This window comes from Antennarius striatus, chromosome 6 (genome assembly GCF_040054535.1).
Source record: "Antennarius striatus isolate MH-2024 chromosome 6, ASM4005453v1, whole genome shotgun sequence".
NCBI lineage: Eukaryota > Metazoa > Chordata > Actinopteri > Lophiiformes > Antennariidae > Antennarius > Antennarius striatus.
Window position 1 is genome coordinate 1100001 of NC_090781.1, and position 18893 is coordinate 1118893.

The 18893-nt window shown below is 49.0% G+C and overlaps 1 protein-coding gene across 3 annotated transcripts in view; it reads right to left on the reverse strand.

The window, feature by feature from the left end:
* The window catches only part of bcas3 (BCAS3 microtubule associated cell migration factor), a 275380-nt gene that overhangs the window by 48480 nt on the left and 208007 nt on the right, over positions 1–18893 (reverse strand). The gene's annotated exons all lie outside the window — the stretch shown is intronic.

Genomic DNA, 18893 nt, shown 5'->3' on the forward strand with positions numbered 1-18893 from the left:
TCTGGTTATCACTGATTTGTCTTTGGTAGAAAAGCAGCATTAAAGTCCAGCAGGAGGTGAAAATCAGAAATGTAGAAGCGATAACGTCACCTCCAACGGAACGGCCTGCTAAGCCTGTCCCAAGCCCCGCCCCTCCACATAGTGCGTCCCCATTGGTCCGGCATGGCGTTTGCATAGTTGTTGTGGTGGTGAGATAAATTCCTGGTTGGATTAGTTTGTGTCATCCTGATACACGCAGCACTGATAATATTTCTGAAAAGGAAATCTGAAAAATCCCAAACCCAGGAGAGTTTCTACTTTTCCCCGTCCAATGAGACGAAGGTGAAACTCAGAAAAAAACAAACAAACAATGGAAACATGGAGATGGAGCCTCACGCTGCACCGCAGCGACGAGCCGCCGCGTTAAAACACTTCCAGATGATCCTCAGACAATAGAGGAGAGAAAACAAGAGCCATACGTCATCCCTTTGCTCTGGTGAAAGACACAAACACACACACACACACACACACACACACACACACACACACACACACACACACACACACACACACACACACACACACACACACACACACACACACACACACACTCTCTCAGTGAGCATGTTTGTTCATGTGCATGTGTAGCGATGTGGAAAAGGAAACTAGATAGATGGAGCTGATAGGAAACTGCATTGACTTGAAAGCCAGGATATAATGTGAGCCACCAACAGGTTGTTTTCACAGCGCTTAAACACACACACACACACACACACACACACACACACACACACACACACACACACACACACGCACACACACACACACACACGCACACACACGGGGCCGCCAAGTGCAGGAGACAGCCTCCATTGAGAAACTCAACGAGCTGTGCTCTCCTGAGACCCAAACATACACACACACATACACACACACACACACACACACACACACACACACACACACACACACACACACACACACCTACACTCTTACAAAAACAGACACACACACGCTATCGGTGTGTGTGTCACCGTGAGGCGGAGCTGGAGAAGCGTTTGGTGAAGATTCACCACCTTTACCTCCCTCCATAGACGCTAAATAGAGTGTAAACTGTGTGTGTGTGTGTGTGTGTGTGTGTGTGTGTGTGTGTGTGTGTGTGTGTGTGTGTGTGTGCTGCTCATAGTCTGGATGGATTTACATGACGTTTTAAATCGGAAACGTTCAGGTCTGTCCACCTGTGGCCTGATGGGTAATCAGTATCAACTCTAAGACTGGATGGAAAACAACACACAGGATGTAAATCAACATCAGATGAGTGTGTGTTTGTGGTGCAGCTAGCTGGACAACACACACACACACACACACACACACACACACACACACACACACACACACACACACACACACACACACACACACACACACACGTGCTTCCGTTTGTCTGCTTCACACCGGCTCACCTTCCCTCACACAGTGCTGATGCTGCAGACTACATTTAGTCTGGGTCTAAGTGTGACTACGTTTAGTCTGGGTCTAACTTTGACTACATTTAGTCTGGGTCTAAGTGTGACTACATTTGGTCTGGGTCTAAGTGTGACTACATTTAGCCTGGGTCTAAGTGTGACTACATTTAGCCTGGGTCTAAGTGTGACTATATTTAGCCTGGGTCTAACTGTGACTACATTTAGTCTGGGTCTAACTGTGACTACATTTAGTCTGGGTCTAACTGTGACTACATTTAACCTGGGTCTAACGGTGACTACATTTAGTCTGGGTCTAATTGTGACTACATTTAGTCTGGGTCTAAGTGTGACTACATTTAGTCTGGGTCTAACTGTGACTACATTTAGTCTGGGTCTAACGGTGACTACATTTAGTCTGGGTCTAAGTGTGACTACATTTAGTCTGGGTCTAAGTGTGACTACATTTAGTCTGGGTCTAACGGTGACTACATTTAGTCTGGGTCTAACTGTGACTACATTTAGTCTGGGTCTAAGTGTGACTACATTTAGTCTGGGTCTAACTGTGACTACATTTAGTCTGGGTCTAAGTGTGACTACATTTAGTCTGGGTCTAACTGTGACTACATTTAGTCTGGGTCTAACTGTGACTACATTTAGTCTGGGTCTAACGGTGACTACACTTGTCACTGGTCTGGCCTCCAGAGGTGGTCGTGCCCCTGGTGGTCCACGTGTGTTCACGAGGACGACACAACAGAGGACTGTGTGTCAGTTTAATCCTATTGTAATGGCTCAATATGAAGGACTGATATTTAATTGACTGTAAATTAGTACAAAGTGTTCCCTGGGGACAGACCTCTGGTGTGGAGCACATGTGTCATTTAGGATGCGTTCAGAACCACTTCAGTGACACCGCTGAGGGTTCAGACGGACCAATCAGGAGCAGTGATGTCACTTCCTGGACAGAGAGAGACAACGGAGAGACGAGAGGAGATGAAACACGCCAGCAGGGTGAGGTAACTACGAGCAGATGGACACTGTGTGTGTGTGTGTGTGTGTGTGTGTGTGTGTGTGTGTGTGTGTGTGTGTGTGTGTGTGTGCAGGCAGCTGCAGGAAGGATCCTGCTGAGAAAGAGCAGGACGTCTTGTCATCCACTGTGGCCCCAACATCAAGATATGCTAAAACACACACACACACACACACACACACACACACACACAAACACACACACACACACACACACACACACACACACACACACACACACATTCACACACATCAAAGGGCGTGTAGTCAGCACCATTCCAGTGCTGTGCTGTTGTGACGGACAAACAACGATGTCAAACACACACACACACACACACACACACACACACACACATAGACACACACACACACACACATAGACACACACACACACACACACACACACACACACACACACACACACACACACACACACACACACACACACACACACACACACACACACATACACACACACACACACACACACACACACACACACACACACACACACACACACACACATAGACACACATAGACACACACACACACACACACACACACACACACACACACACACACACACACACACACACACACACACACACACACACACACACACACACACACACAGCCCACATAATGGGCCATTTCAGCACCAAGACCACAGCTAATCCAGTAAATGACAGAGAAGCACTGGGAGATAGCCAAGCTAAATGTGACACTGATTTTCTGGAGTGTGTGTGTGTGTGTGTGTATGTGTGTGTGTGTGTGTGTGTGTGTGTGTGTGTGTGTGTGTGTGTATGTGTGTGTGTGTGTGTGTGTGTGTGTGTGTGTTTACCGGCCTGACACCATCTCCAGGCTGGAGCCCAGATGCTGGTGTGGCTTCTATGTTGTTTGATTCATTGTCTGTTACAGCGCACATACACACACACACACGCACACACACAAACACGCACATGCACGCCCGCACACGTACTCACGCACGCACGCACACACACACACACTGTGGTGTTGGAAACTCTGACCAGAGTGTCAGTGGAAGCATCAAAGCAGCCTAATGAGAGAGCAGAGAAGAACCAGTCAACAAGAACCAGTCAACAAGGCAGCTCACACCGGTCCAACACACAGCAGGCCTCCGCCTCCCAGTTCACAGCGCTGGGAGGTCACTGGACGGGGAGGAGCTGAGGTGTGTGTGGACCAGCGATTGGTTGCGTTCTGGATCCTCTGAAGGTTTCTGTCAATCTGTCAATTAATGTGATCGACTTCAAAATAAACTGAGCCCCGATCGACTGATGACGGCTAGGACAGGCAGCAAAGGACTGTGGGTAGAACCAACTTGTTGCCCCACTATGAAGACTCTATGGACTGAACTGGCCCCTGGACGTCTTCAGGAGAATGTGTTTGGATTAATATATCATTTCACACACACACACACACACACACACACACACACACACACACACACACACACGGAACACGTTTCTATGTGTGTGTGTGTTTCCAGCCCCAGTGCCCATAAATCACGACTCCTGCCGTGCATGTGCCTCCGCCCCTGCTGTGCAAATTTGTCCAATTAGCCACGGCCCCCGGGGAGTGTGCAAAGTCACACACACACACACACACACACACACACACACACACACACACACACACACACACACACACACACACACACACACACACACACACACACACGGGCCCCCAGAATCCAGTGTGAAATGGGGCTCTGCCACAGTGTGGGGATTAAGCGACAATAAAACGCATTTCACAGCCGCAGCGCTTTATAGGACCAGCCTCCATAGAGCCCCAGCCAGAAGGCTGCAGCTACCCCACACCAGCAATCTGTGCCCCCCCAACACACACACACACACACACACACACACACACACACACACACACACGACAATAAATCCACCCCCTGGGAAAGAGAGGACTCAACAATCAATCAACACCCTTCTCGGGGACATTCTGGACGGCCCTGAGGGTTTCTGACAGGAACTGGTACGGTTCCTCTGTGTCGGGCCGACATCAACCAAGAGTCTGACACACGTGTGTCTCTGAAGGCCTCTTCCTCATCACAACTTTATCTCAGCTCGCTGAAGGAAAGCAGTGCGAAGCGAGAAGATCAGCAAATCTGCTCCAGTCGTGTTCGAAGTCTTGTTCTGGTGAGGAGCGTAAAAACCTGAGGGTTGGGATCCCTCCTCAAAAACCACGTGTAGAATAAAACAGGTGACATTTTAGTGACATACAGGAACTCTAAGGAATGTTTGTGACGTTCAATAAAAATGTGAATTCATAAAAAAGAAAACAGAGAATGGGGTCCAACAAAACTGGTCAGGAAGACCCGTGGAGACTAAACGTTGAGGTAGCGGCGCTACGGGTCACCGCCAGGGACATTCTGGTTTGTCTCACAAGACAAGAGTCTCCATTATACATAACAAACAACATTCTGGTAAACTGGGTGATTGGGTGTTTTTGGTCACATGATGTGTCTCCTCTGCTGACATTAACTCCAAACATCATAGAAGAAGCTGCTGCAGGAACATCATGAAGGTTCATGATGGTTTCTCTTCTCATTCAATAGTGCAGGTGAATGAATGAAGGTAGTCTGCTGCAACTTCAGTAACCACCATCCTAAAGAGTGTTTTTATACTTTTATACCTTCACTGCAGTGGAAATTAAGGAGCATGAAAAATCACACGGAGAACATAAACTGCTATTATACGCAGATGATGCGTTGCTATTATCAAATCACCAGTTGTTCCTCGTATGTCGGTGATTGATTCCTTCTCCCTGATATCAGATTGAAGAACAATTGGGGGAAATCAGAGGCCGTGACTTTATCAAAGATTTGCCCACCAGCGATTAGAAATAACCGTTTAATTGTCTTCCCTCAGATTTGGTTTATCTGGGCAATAATATTACCCCAGCCATGAATGAAATAATGACGGAAAATCTTCTCTCTGTTATTCAGAAAACTCTACAAACTTGGACAAAGACTGTCCTTATTAGGAAAAATAACCATCTTAAAAATGATAATAGTCCCACAAATGAATGATGCCACGTCCTTCCCTTCTGACATTCCCTCCACCACTGCAATCAAGATTTAACAGAGAAATAAATTCATTTCTATTGGCCGACAGACAACCTCCCGTTGACAGAATTAAAATGTGTGCAGCCAATGAGAATGGAGTCTACCAAGAGCTGATTGGTTCCACGCTGCTGCTTCTGTGACCGTATACGGCAGAAGACCAAACTGCAGGATGGGTTTAACAAAAAGAACTTACAAAGTCCTTCCTGTACAGGTTTTATATCACAGACAGGAAAAGAAATACCATTGGGGAACCCGGGGCTTTAGTTTTATGTTATTTGGACAGAAAACGATAAATATAAAATTATTGAGACAGAATTTTGAAAATATCTCCAACTTAGAAGTTGTATTAAAAAACGAAACGACAACTTTTAATCCATCCAATCCAACTGGTAAACAAGAAATGTCACAGAACAGTCAACAGGTAAAGGGTGGGGCTTCTAGATTTTACAATACGGTTACATTAATACTTAAAATGTGTATTTTTTTGTACTGTTTCACCTGCAGGGTGCATTTGGTCACTAAGTGATATTATTATTGTATAAACACAATAAAAAAGAGAATTTCAGAACAACTCAAACTTACTACAGTTTGTCTCCTTCAGTTCTGATCAAACTGAAGTCAAAATGTCTGGATGGAGTCCAGCAGGTGTGATCACTCCCTTTCAGGTGGAACACTAGTGAGGTGGAGCGACACTCCTCCAACCTCCAACCGTGGAAGTGTAAGCCGTAGAAACCACACAACGATCAGGATGAGTTTTACTTCACATTTGAGTGAGTTGTGTCTTCAGTCGTGCACGGAGCCCGTTCCTGCACCGCCCCCCCTCTTCATGGGTTCTTATCAAACATTAAACACGCATGTCGAACCAGAAGCATCACCTACGCCTTCTGTTTCCAATCAGGAAGCTGCCTGTTTGCTGCCCCGCCCCTTCCTCTGAGGTCGGCGTATGATTGCATTTTGTACATGTGTGAACTGTGTGTGTGTGTGTGTGTGTGTGTGTGTGTGTGTGTGTGTGCTGATGTGGATGCAGACAGTAGTCCTGTGGTGGTGCCCGGGGTTAAGGCTCTTATATGGAGGATAATCCTGGATAGCTGGGGGGTTTTAACTCACCCCTCCAACACACAGGGTGTCATTGATGGGAGGGGGCAGATGGAGGTGTGACAGGAAGCCCACAGTCTCTGGATCCATCATGTGGGACCCAGAGGAGCTGGGAGGGATGGTGAAGCAGGTGTGTGTGTTAACGGTGTGTCCATGACAACGTGTGTGTTTCACTCTTAAAGAGTGCCTCGCGCAGCTAAATCAAGCAGACGGGAGTGAGTTCACGATCACCACAAAAATATGTTCTATCGGCCAATCCTGTCCATGAAAACATTCAACCTACTATCACTGAAAAGAGTCGAGGAAGGAGGCTGGGGGGGCTTGCTAAAGAAAGTCTTCTGGGAGTGGAAAAGAATGGTTTGACTTGAGGGAGGAGCTAAAAAGCGAGAGAAACCAGAACGGGAGGCTTTGGATGGAGCGGTGTGTGAGGCAGGAAACAAATAACCAGCTTCTGTCAGCAGGAGTAGAAGGAGACGGCAGGACTGAGGTTCTGAGTCTCGTGTCTGAAGATGAAGAAAATGTTTTTCTGTGTGCGATTTGACAGATTTGGCGCGGGTGTTATCAGGCGAGCTAAATCGGCCTAAACCTGGTGCTAATGTCTCGGTGGGGGTGTGGGACAGATTAATAAGGACTCGCTCCAAAAGGCTTTAGCTGGCCCGCTAAGATTCTTAACCCGCCTAACCTCCCCTGGCGCCGCCGGGAATCCAAAATGTCCCTGAATGTTGATGCAGAAACACTCACATGAGTTTCATTTTCCAGCGCATAATCAATCAGATGCTCTGGGTTTGGATTATTGACTTGTGAGTTTGGTGGGCTGCAGATGTCACCGAGGGCTGCAGTTCAACAACCAATACGCTCTGGTTTAAAGCAGCGCCCTGCAGGTCGCTGGTCTCCCTTAAACGTAGCCGCCGTGCTAATAAAGCTTAAATGTTGGCTTTAGCGACTGACCGGAGTCCAAACTGAGAGCAGAAATTAAGAGCTTTTTGTCTGAATAATTAAAGCAGCAAAGAAAGCAGTGGTTTTACATTTCTGCTAACATTTAAAGATCCCGTCACACGCATTCAGCATCTGGTTCTGCTAAAGACCACCTTAACTTTAACGCTAGCGCCACATCAGAGGCCCTGCTACAAAGACATTAATGGCTTAGTCAGGTATTCTGAACCAGAAGAGGTTTTACGTGTCACTGAGGTAGCTCTTTGAACGAGGCTGGATCGCCATGGTAACCCAGTCTGGAGGAGCTTACGCTGATCGTTAGAGGAATAAACAGAGCTATCCTCTCTCTAATTGATTTGCTGATTTTCCCTATGACTGATTCTGATGCGTTAGCTGAGGGGGGGCGTCACACACACGGAACAGCTGAGTCGTGTGTTTATGTGTGATCATAACATCACATCCATGGCTCATCCATCACGCCTTCTCCATGGAAAATAGTGCTGCATTCCTGTTTGTTTGGAGCACAAGAGTGTCCACCTTATAGAACACTGATTGAAAATCAATGCAATGCCATTGATCACAAATATCATTAGTCATTGATTACTGTCATGTTGGTCTGACCAAAAACTAAAGAGCCTTCTTGACTGAAGCCCAGAGGACACGGGGATGAAGGGGTAAAGAATCGATACGCAACTAATGACGGATGTGATCAACGTTTTCCTGCTAACATTCCACGACAGCCTGGAGCAGAACGCTCAGAGACGCTGAGAACCAGCCTGTCGTCCTCACCGGATGGTTTACAGGCTGCTGAGGTGACTTGTTACCACTTCCAAGCTCCACAAACCGTTGTTGGTTATTATGATGGTGACATCATTGAAAGACAATCTTCTGTTCCGATAATGTCCCCGGTACCATCTCTCAACACGTTTGGGGCTCAGTGATGGTTTCTTCCCTGGATCTAGATCTTGTGGACGGCCGTTAGTCCACAAACACGTTATAACGTTTACAGAGCAGATCAACAAGACGATCACTGAGGTCATGTTTTTATTCTAGTCCTTATTCTCATGATTTAAATCCTGTGAGTGGATTTGACTGAGACTCAGTCTCATCTCATCCCGTCTGACGCTGATCACCTGACTCAGGACCAGTGTAATGTGTGTAATTTGATTGTGTGTTGTGACGGCCGGGCGGCCCTGACCTAATCTGTGCTGGGTGGGATTGAGACACAAATCTGGATCATTAATGATTCCAACAACAGCTCTGGGGCCCGGCCCTCTGCTAAGGAGCGCTAATCTATGTATCTGGCTCTGTGCTGCGTTCTGCTCCCCCCCCAGAGGCCGAACGCATCGCAGCCAAGGGCGCGAGCCGCTTCCTCCTCTGTGTGGCGTCAGAAAGTACGCCAGCTTTATAACCAGAAACCAATCAACAGCAGTAACTCGAGATACGAGCTGCTGACATACAAGTTATTGGAGATACAAGCTGTCGTTTTGTCCATCTAAAATACGAGCTGTGGTTCAGGAAACCACCGCTAGTCGGTGGATGGATACATCAGTGAGACCGTATCTCGTTCTTTACCACGTGTTGGTGGATGGGTACATGAGTGAGACCGTATCTCGTTCTTTACCACGTGTTGGTGGATGGGTACATGAGTGAGACCGTATCTCGTTCTTTACCACATGTTGGTGGGTGGATACATGAGTGAGACCGTATCTCGTTCTTTACCGCGTGTTGGTGGATGGGTACATGAGTGAGACCGTATCTCGTTCTTTACCACATGTTGGTGGATGGATACATCAGTGAGACGTATCTCGTTCTTTACGTGTTGGTGGATGGTACATCAGTGAGACCGTATCTCGTTCTTTACCGCGTGTTGGTGGATGGGTACATGAGTGAGACCGTATCTCGTTCTTTACCACGTGTTGGTGGATGGATACATGAGTGAGACCGTATCTCGTTCTTTACCACATGTTGGTGGATGGATACATCAGTGAGACCGGTTCTCGTTCTCGTTGGTTGAGTAAAGATGTAACTCATGTGTTCTCCTGACTTTTGCATTTCTGTTCATTCTTTATGTAACTTATATACGTATAAGTAATTATACACAGGTAAAGTCTATTGGTTGATATAAATGTCTTCTTTCTTAATTTAGGGGTTTTTGGCTCTTGTTCACTCTGGACTGGCCTAAAATGATTTTTCTTCTTCTACATGGGGAACTGTTGTTTGACGTAAACCTGATGAACCTGGTTTCTCCAGGTTCTGGTGTTCTCACGGCCCCTCAGGTGGCGTTACGGATGCTAATGATGCATTTCCTTCCCCAGCAGACTGTTTCCCTGTTTTACTCTATGATACCATTTCACCTCCATCTCTCTAGACATGGAGGCCTCGTCCATGATGTCTGGATTTAAGTTTTGGGTGAACTGTTCTTTTAACTTGGGGATCATTTTCAGTGGTAGTCACGTAGCAGTAGACACCAATGGACTTTCATTTTCACCCTCCAGCTGACGAACATTTCCCTCCCTGGAGTCTGGAGGTGTTCTGTGATGGACTGACGTTGGACATCAGCTCATCACACGTTCCAGTTTCCTCCCCAGGATGGAGATCGATGAGAACACCATCACCAGAGCACTGATGGGGGCCCTAGGCCCTGACAGCACTGAGGGTAAACACGCACACACACACACACACGCACACACGCACACACACACACACACACACACACACACACACATACACACACACACACACACCTTTGACATGCAGACGCATCAGGCTTGGGGAAGTGTAATATTACAGTAATGTGATGGAGTTTGATCGAAGGTGTCCAGTGTCCTATAGAGCTGCTGTTTTATTAGCACAAATAGCACTCAGGGGCTCTCTAGTTCACACACACACGCACACACACACACACACACACACACGCACACGCACACGCACACACACACACACACACACACACACACACACACACACACACACACACACCCCTTGAACATGAAGGGCAGAAGTTTGATAAAACGGTCCGACGTCTTTGGGGTTTACTGCCTGGACTTGTCCTGACTGTGGGACAGACACACTCATCACCACTGGGGAGGGAGGTGGAGATGCCCCCCTACCTGTTAACACTTCAACCAGACCAGGTGGAGCATCCTGGGAAGACGATGTCCAACCTGTAACACTGACTGTCTCAGAAAACGGTGAAGAAGACACCAGGGAGTCCCACAGAGAAGACAAACGATGGTTGGGCGGATCAAATCTCTTCAGGACGAGTCTTCCAGTCACAGCCAATCAGAAACAGTAGAGGGGCTAACGTCAATGCTAACGGCAGCCAATCACAGCCTCGTGTCTGCAGTGTGACCCCCAGCACTTCTAGTTTTCCTCCTTAAGACAAGCGAAGGCCGTCTGTGTTGAACCTGTCAGACTATTACTGGACATCTACGAGCAGACATAGTGGACGGGGCCGGTGGGGGGGTCCCCCCTGGGAGGAACACTCTACACTCATGAGTTCACATCCTCCGGGGTAATTGTTGCTGATAGTCAGACTGCATTGATTATATGGAGACTGGCCATATGGGCCCCCAGCCCTGACACTGGATCTACTGGTGCTTCCAGAGGGTGCTAGTTAGTCACCCCCACCCCTCTGACTGCCTCCCCAGGAAAGTCAATGTGAAATCTGAACAAGTCCATTTGGGTATATGTTTTTCTATTTTTTCTAGTATTGATATGAGCCCACTCGTGTCTTTTATAGCAAACAGTATCTGGGGAGCGGCGCTCGCGGTGTATCGACAGAGGAAGGGGGGGCTGATAATGCATAGACCGTGACTGCAGAGTGGATCATATTAACACGTCTTATTGATGTGGCTTTTAACAGATATCATATTCATGCAGGGTCTGATGTGTGGAAATGCTCCATATGAACTGGTGATGCAGCCCGGAGCCTCGTCTTGTGATCCCATAATGGACTAATGACATTATGAAATCATCATATTATGTGGATCATCCTCATAAGACTTGCATTTGCTTTTCCCTGACACCACACCGAGACGGCCAATCGGATGTCGCCGGGAAGCAAAACAAATGTCAGGGCTTCACCTCGCGCCGCCGCCGCTCCTGCCCTTTGATGACCTGATCAGGAGAACCGTTTGCACCTCCAGGGGCAGGACGGCCCTCAGGATGAGCGACTGGCACGTTTAAGGCGGCGTTCACCACAGCAGCCTTTCATCGCCGTGTGACCCGAGGTAAGCGGGTTCACCAGCGTCACAAGACCGCAGTAGAGCTGCCAGCAGCCGTTCATCGATGGGTTAACCCCATCAGGCCTCGGCTTTGGTTTTCTCACCTTCAACGTTCTGGGGGGTAAATAACAGGGGGGGTAAATAACATCTGACTGTGTTGTCCAGGACAGCTGACAGGCTGCAGAGCGGCCAGCCGCGTTCATCACCGTCTGACAGCGTGTTCCCTCTGCAGGCTCTTAACAGTTTGACATCGGTTACCTTCACATGGGGCCACGGTGGGGCCACTTTGGGGCCATGGTGGGGCCACTTTGGGGCCACTGTGGGGCCACTCTAGGGCCACGGTGGGGCCACTTTGGGGCCACTTTGGGGCTGCTGTGGGGCCGATTTGGGGTAGCTGTGGGTCCACTTTGGGGCCGCTGTGGGGCCGGTCTGGGGCCGCTGTGGGGCCACTTTGGGGCCGCTGTGGGGCCGCTGTAGGGCCGGTCTGGGGCTGCTTTGGGGACGGTCTGGGGCCACTGTGGGGCTGCTGTGGGGCTGCTGTGGGGCCGGTGTGGGACTACTCTAGGGCTGCTGTGGGGCCGGTGTGGGACTACTCTAGGGCCGGTGTGGGGCCGGTGTGGGACTACTCTAGGGCCGGTGTGGGGCCGGTGTGGGGCCCCTGGAGCCGTGGGAACATCTCTTCCTGTTTACGGCGCAAAAAGGCTGACATGAACCAGGAACCGGCGGCTCTACGCCCTGACATCACCCCCCCAACCCCAACCAGAACACTCCTGTCCCCGCTCCTGATGGATTAGCCCCCGTCTGGAGGGTCACTCAGGGATGGGCTCAAAGGAAAGGGGGGGTGGGGGGTGAGGACAGAGGAGCGTCTGCCCCATCTCACCTCTGCTGCCCTCTGGGGTAGCTGTGATAGGGTTGGGGCTATCTGAGTCAGGGGGGAGATAAAGGATGTGTGTGTGTGTGTGTGTGTGTGTGTGTGTGTGTGTGTGTGTGTGTGTGTGTGTGTGTTGACAGTGCAGAGCACATGTGTTATGAATCTATCAGGGGGGGCGCCCGTGCCGTCATCAGCTGGACGGGGGTTTGGTTCCAAACACTCCAAACTGCTGGGATGATCGGCATGCATGGCAGCTACCTGACCCCCACACACTCCCCTCTGCGCTGACACACACACACACACACACACACACACACACACACACACACACACACACACACAAACAAACACACACACACACACACACACACACACACACACACACACACACACACACACACACACACACACACACACACACACTAGCTTCCCCAATGCTCGACACTTTAGACTGATTGGGTTAGCAACTGCAACAGCTGGCTGAGGATTAAGACATGTCCAGATTCAGTGTGTGTGTGTGTGTGTGTGTGTGTGTGTGTGTGTGTGTGTGTGTGTGTGTGTGTGTGTGACAGGACTGGCCGGTCCCTCTGGCACCTGTCGCCTGAACCCAATCCCTGCCCTCCTAAGCCGGTGGATGAGCGCGGCCCGCTCCTCCGGGGGGACCGTGTTTCCCTGAGACGGAGCAGCGCTGAGATGATGATGTCAGCGGGGCAGCACGGGGGCAACTGGGGGGCAAGTAAGGGCGGAAGTACACGAGGTGTGTTTCCAAAAAGATGAGGGGATAAACCGTTTCTCCAAATGTTAAAAGCCACTGAGAGAAGAAACACTTCACTAATAATGAACTAATAACCGTTAGTGAAGTGGGGTCAGGCAGCTGGGGAGTCATTCACGTCAATGAGAGCAGTGACACGGGGGGGGGCAAGTTTATAGCCTCATCTGTAAACCAGCGTGAACACATCTCGTTTAATGCTGACACACACACACACACACACACACACACACACACACTCACACACACTCACACACACACACACACACACACACACACACACACACACACGCGTGTTCCCCTCCTCGTGACACGACCGTGACATTCTCATCATACGGTTGAACTGTGAACGTTGAAGCAGAGCGACCGGAGGATTCTGTAGCGTTAGCGTTCAGCTGCTACAGGAGACACACCTGAGTCAACAGGTGACTAAAGCGGAGCCTACAGAAGTGTCTGTGGGCGGGGCCACGGTTCAGCGCAGGTCCCTGTGGTTCCAGGGGTCTGAACTGTCAGACGTGATGATGGCGTGTGTGCTGGTGAACCTGCTGACACTCATCCAGTGACAGCACCACTGAATCACCATACAGCACGTGTGCAGCCGCCTCGCACTGAACACGAGAACACTGATAATTATGTGATGAGGGCGGGGCCGGTCTCACTGCTGCACACGTATACGGTCCCCGGTATGTGGGTTAGCCTGTGGAGCTGGACGGGACACGCCGGGGGCTGGGGGGGGCATCGTGATGGAGATACAAGAGCCCAGCATCCACTGGAAGCAGGCTCACCTGTGACGCAGTGTGTGTGTGTGTGTGTGTGTGTGTGTGTGTGTGTGTGTGTGTGTGTGTCAGACGTCCCCCCCCACACACACTGCTACCCCCACTGACAGTGACACCACCACTGACGGGAACTGGATGTGTTCCATTTCCTCATCAAACCAGTCCAACAGGGACACACAGGTGGGTACACCCCCCCCCCTCTGGAATATGTTTCTATACAGGAAGCGAGCAGGAAGTCACATGTCAAAACGCTTAGGTCACTTTAGCAGTCACTTTCCCACGATGCTCTGCTGTTTACGTCATCCCTGAGCGTTTTTACTCAGCAGACGATATTTCAGGTACCGTCCCTTTAAGGAGGATAACTACAACTCGATAAAACCACAGCAGAAACAGTTTCATTCTACACATAATCCTAAAGCTGAATCCAGTTTGTACCAACTTTATTAGTAGCGTCCTCGTGACGTCACACCAGCGTTTGTTTCCTGTTAGCTCTGCTAGCTCATTAGCTTCAGATTAGCTCTAATGCATTCTGTGTTATTCTGACCCACAGCTGCAAGGCATGTCATAAGCATGCCTTGCAGCTCCCACAATGCATTGCACTGTATATTAGGTTTCACTCATCTTAACAGTCACCAGTTTGTGGCTTTCGCTTTAAAAACGAGTGAATGCTCCGATGATGTCATCAGATGATGTCATCTGCTCCTAAAACTCGTCCTGACGTATTAAACATATTTCAGACGGTAACACCTGTCTGGTGGTGAATCCAGGTGAGGGCGTGTGTGTTCAGGTGTGAGCTGGTGAATTAACTGGTTACAGATATTCAAGAAACACGCCTCAGAAGAGGTCTCCATGTCAATCAACGCTTGTTGGGGTTCTAAACTTCTGTCTGTGCTGAGCGAGTCTGGAGGACCTTAAAACCCAAAGTGTTCTTGTGTTTGTCCATACATCGACGCCCCCGCCCCCCCAGCTGCAGAGATGAACTTGTTTAAATTTTGGGAGGATTATCAGGGATTACAAATCAGAGCGACATGAAATCTATTTGTGGAGAGGTGCAGTTTGTGCTTTGTGTTCGACACGAGCGCCGCCGTGAGCTGCTCTCTGATTGGCTGCTTTAATCCACTGTGTATGAATAGGTGTGTGTGTGTGTGTGTGTGTGTATGAATCAGGTCTGGGCAGCTCAGTGTGACAGAAAGCAGATCCAGGCTCTGCTTCTTCTCACCCGGCGCTCACATCTTCAAACACACACACACACACACACACACACACACACAGGATTCTCATGATATCTGCTGGAGTGTTTGGGGTTTTTTTTTAGGGGGGGTCTGAACACAGGGGTACAATAACATGACATCACGGCTGTAAATGTCACAAGTTGAAATTTTCACCTTGAGGAGAGACGTGGGCGCAGCGCTAACGCCAATGCTAACGCTCGCTGTGTGTCGGCATGGGGGTGGGGGTGGGGGGCGTCACACTTTACGGCATACGAAGGCTGAACCCCACAGGTGACGCCAGGATTTCAGACGACAGGTTCACCAACGTGGAGGGGACCAGCGCTTCACCGAGCCCCCCCTGAACCGAAGTGTGCTGTTTTTAGAATGTTCTCCTTCAACAATCTGAATCTTCCGCGGTCATTATGGATGTGAGAGGGTGTTAACACGCATGTGGAATATTTACATGTGATATATTTCCTGGCGACACTGAACGGACTGGAGGACCGGAAGAGGGAAGGTTATGGGTTCACGGCTCTGTTGGCAGCTGTTAGCAGCCAATTAAAGACTAAATGATGAGCTATGACCTCAATAATAGTCTCATCAACAATTACCTGGGAGGTAATTAAGAAACACAACAACATCCTGTTAAATGCCTCCAAACGAACCACCAGCGAGGGCATTCTTCAGACAGCATGAAAGAACTTTGTTCTCTCTCCAATTTGCGACTCCTCGCCCTGCAGTCAGCAGAATTTATGGATTTATTCAGCTCCAGCAGCAGCAGCCAGAGAGAATGTGATGAATTTGCCTTATCAGGACTTCAAAGTCCACGTTTTCCAGTATTTGATGAAGAGTGTGAGAGAAAAGCAGTCGGGCTTTCTGGCAAAGTGCTGCAGCGATGCCTCCACCTGATAGGAGCCCAGCGGTGGGACTCCTGCCGGCCCTCAGAGTTCACCACTTGAAGGAAATGATTTACTCGTCCAAATCCTCCCGCCTGTTTGATCCCGTGGGGAGACGGCGCAGGAGCGGGGGCGATGCTAGGTTACCAGAGTGTGTTTTTGCCATCCCTTCCTTCACTTTTCTTCCCTTTTTCGCTCCTCCGCTTAGGTCGGCCATTTTGTAATTTACGGCTGTCATAAGGCTCGCCGTCGGCTTCCAAACAGTACGGGATTATATGAAACGCTGTCTGACAGCATATTTCATGAGGAAGATCAAACATGCAGCTAAGTGATTTCTTTTTCTGAGAGCAATAACTTTTAGTGGAGATCCTTTTCATGGCCTTGGAGGGGATGGCTTTGCAAGACCTCAAAATACAAGTATTCACTGTGCTCTACTTCAACGCTTTAAAGGAGCAAAAGCATCTGAAGCTTCACAAACTGCTGTATGTTGTGCAAAACACTCAAACTAAACCAAACCCAACCCAACCTAACCAAACCAAACCCAACCCAACCTAATAAAACCAAACCCAACCCAACCTAACCAAACCGATCAAAACCAAACCAAACCAAACCCAACCAAACCAATCAAAACCAAACCGCAGCAAACTGAACCAAACCGATCAAAACCAAACCAAACTGAACCAAACCCAACCAAAAGAACTGAACCCAACCAAACCAAATCCAACCAAAACAAACCAAACCCAACTAAACCAAACCCAAAACAACCCAACCCAACCCAACCAAACCAAACCGATCAAAACTAAACCAAAGCAAAGCAAACTGAATCAAACCAAACCAAACCCAACTGAACCAACCCCATCGCCTCTGGAGCAGAACATCTGACAGGCATTTTCACCTTTAGTTATCTATTAACTGTCTGAGGATCAGCAGCAAGCATCTACTCGGAAAAACAGACTGGACAATTACTCAGAGCAGTCAGGATGAAGAGCCAGTAGTCATCCTCAAGTATCTTTTAAAGCCCCAAAGATTAGATGCCTGTCAGGAGAGGTGAGGTAAATGTTAAACTCTGGTGACACAAGAGCTGACACCACTGGGAGGATTAGCAAGTTTAGCAACATGCTAACATTTACTTCTTCTTCACAAACATGAAGCAGAGCTCTGGCTGGTACCAGAACAGATTAAAAGCTCATCTAACGCAGGATGTCTTTGGGGCTGACAGCGAACACTAGCTAAGCTTCCCTGTGTGATAACTTAGAAGTCCATATCCAATGACAACAATCATCCAGCCGATGAAAAGACAGAGCTTTCGTTCCAACAACCAAGACGTAGAACGTGACGGTGATGTTACTCCGACGGGTTGAAAAGGCAGCTGGAAGCGTTTTACCGTCTGGACGGCCGTGCTCATGGAATGACGTTCACCCAGCAGGGATGTGAGAGCTGAGCCGCCTTCTCCGGTGATGAGAGCCAGAGGTTTCTGAGCTGGGGGAGACAGTTGGATGTTGCCCTCTGAGCGGCAGTGGGAAGCTGCGGTGACTAAAGAGGTGATCTGATGAGTTTGTAAGTACGGAATGTTGAGGCTGGCTTCAGGATGTAGTCAGGACCAGACCTTTGCTGATAACTCCTGACTCTGAAGGCTGCTATTATCCCATCCATCACCATGAACGTCACCATGGACACAGCAGACACTGGCCAACCAGAGCTGCTAGTGTGGCTTCGTTACCACAAACTGGGGCCCGATTCCTATTCCTATTCTTAACCCCACCCTTTGTTTTCCAGCGCCTCTCGCTTCCTGACTTGTCTCTCTAAACAAAGTCACAGGAGTTGCTGGTTGAATTCCTCTTCTAGGAAATGGGACGCCACTCGTCACGTCATCAGTACATCAGTTCTGGTTCTGATGATCATCTCAGATGTTTCTACAACAGTCAGGTCTCCCACCCAAAGCAGTGTGGCCGTGGATTTCTTCCCTGCTGGGAATGATTTGTAACATTTTTCATGGATATTTTAACATTTATGCGCTGCTTTTGCAGGATTGGCAGCCATTTTTTATTTATGCCACCTCTGTTTCCAAAGCATTCTGGGATTTTCTACCACTGTCTTCTACCCTTCCTTTGGAGTTTGCATCTGCGAACACTATCTGGAGGGTTGGATGAGCGCTACCACACCCCATCCCCTCAGAAACTAGACACACTAGCCTACAGGGGTTTGGCCTTGACGAGGGCCGTCCAGCCTGACATCAAACACACAAACCGCACACGGATCACAGCCATGCCCAACAACCCAACACAGAAATGGATCACAGCCGTTTGGTCACCCAATGACACCCCAGCAGCTAGCAGAGTGTGAGGAGAACCTTCAGTAGCCGTCGGGCTGCTCTGGTGTCAGCGGTGAGCTAACAGAGGCCGGTTGTTGACGGGCCAGATATATGAGTGTTATTCTTCCTCTGTGCATATGTGTGTGTGTGTGTGTGTGTGTGTGTGTGTGTGTGTGTGTGTGTGTGTGTGTGTGTGTGTGTGTATGTGTGTGTGTGTGTGTGTGTGTGTGTATTCCT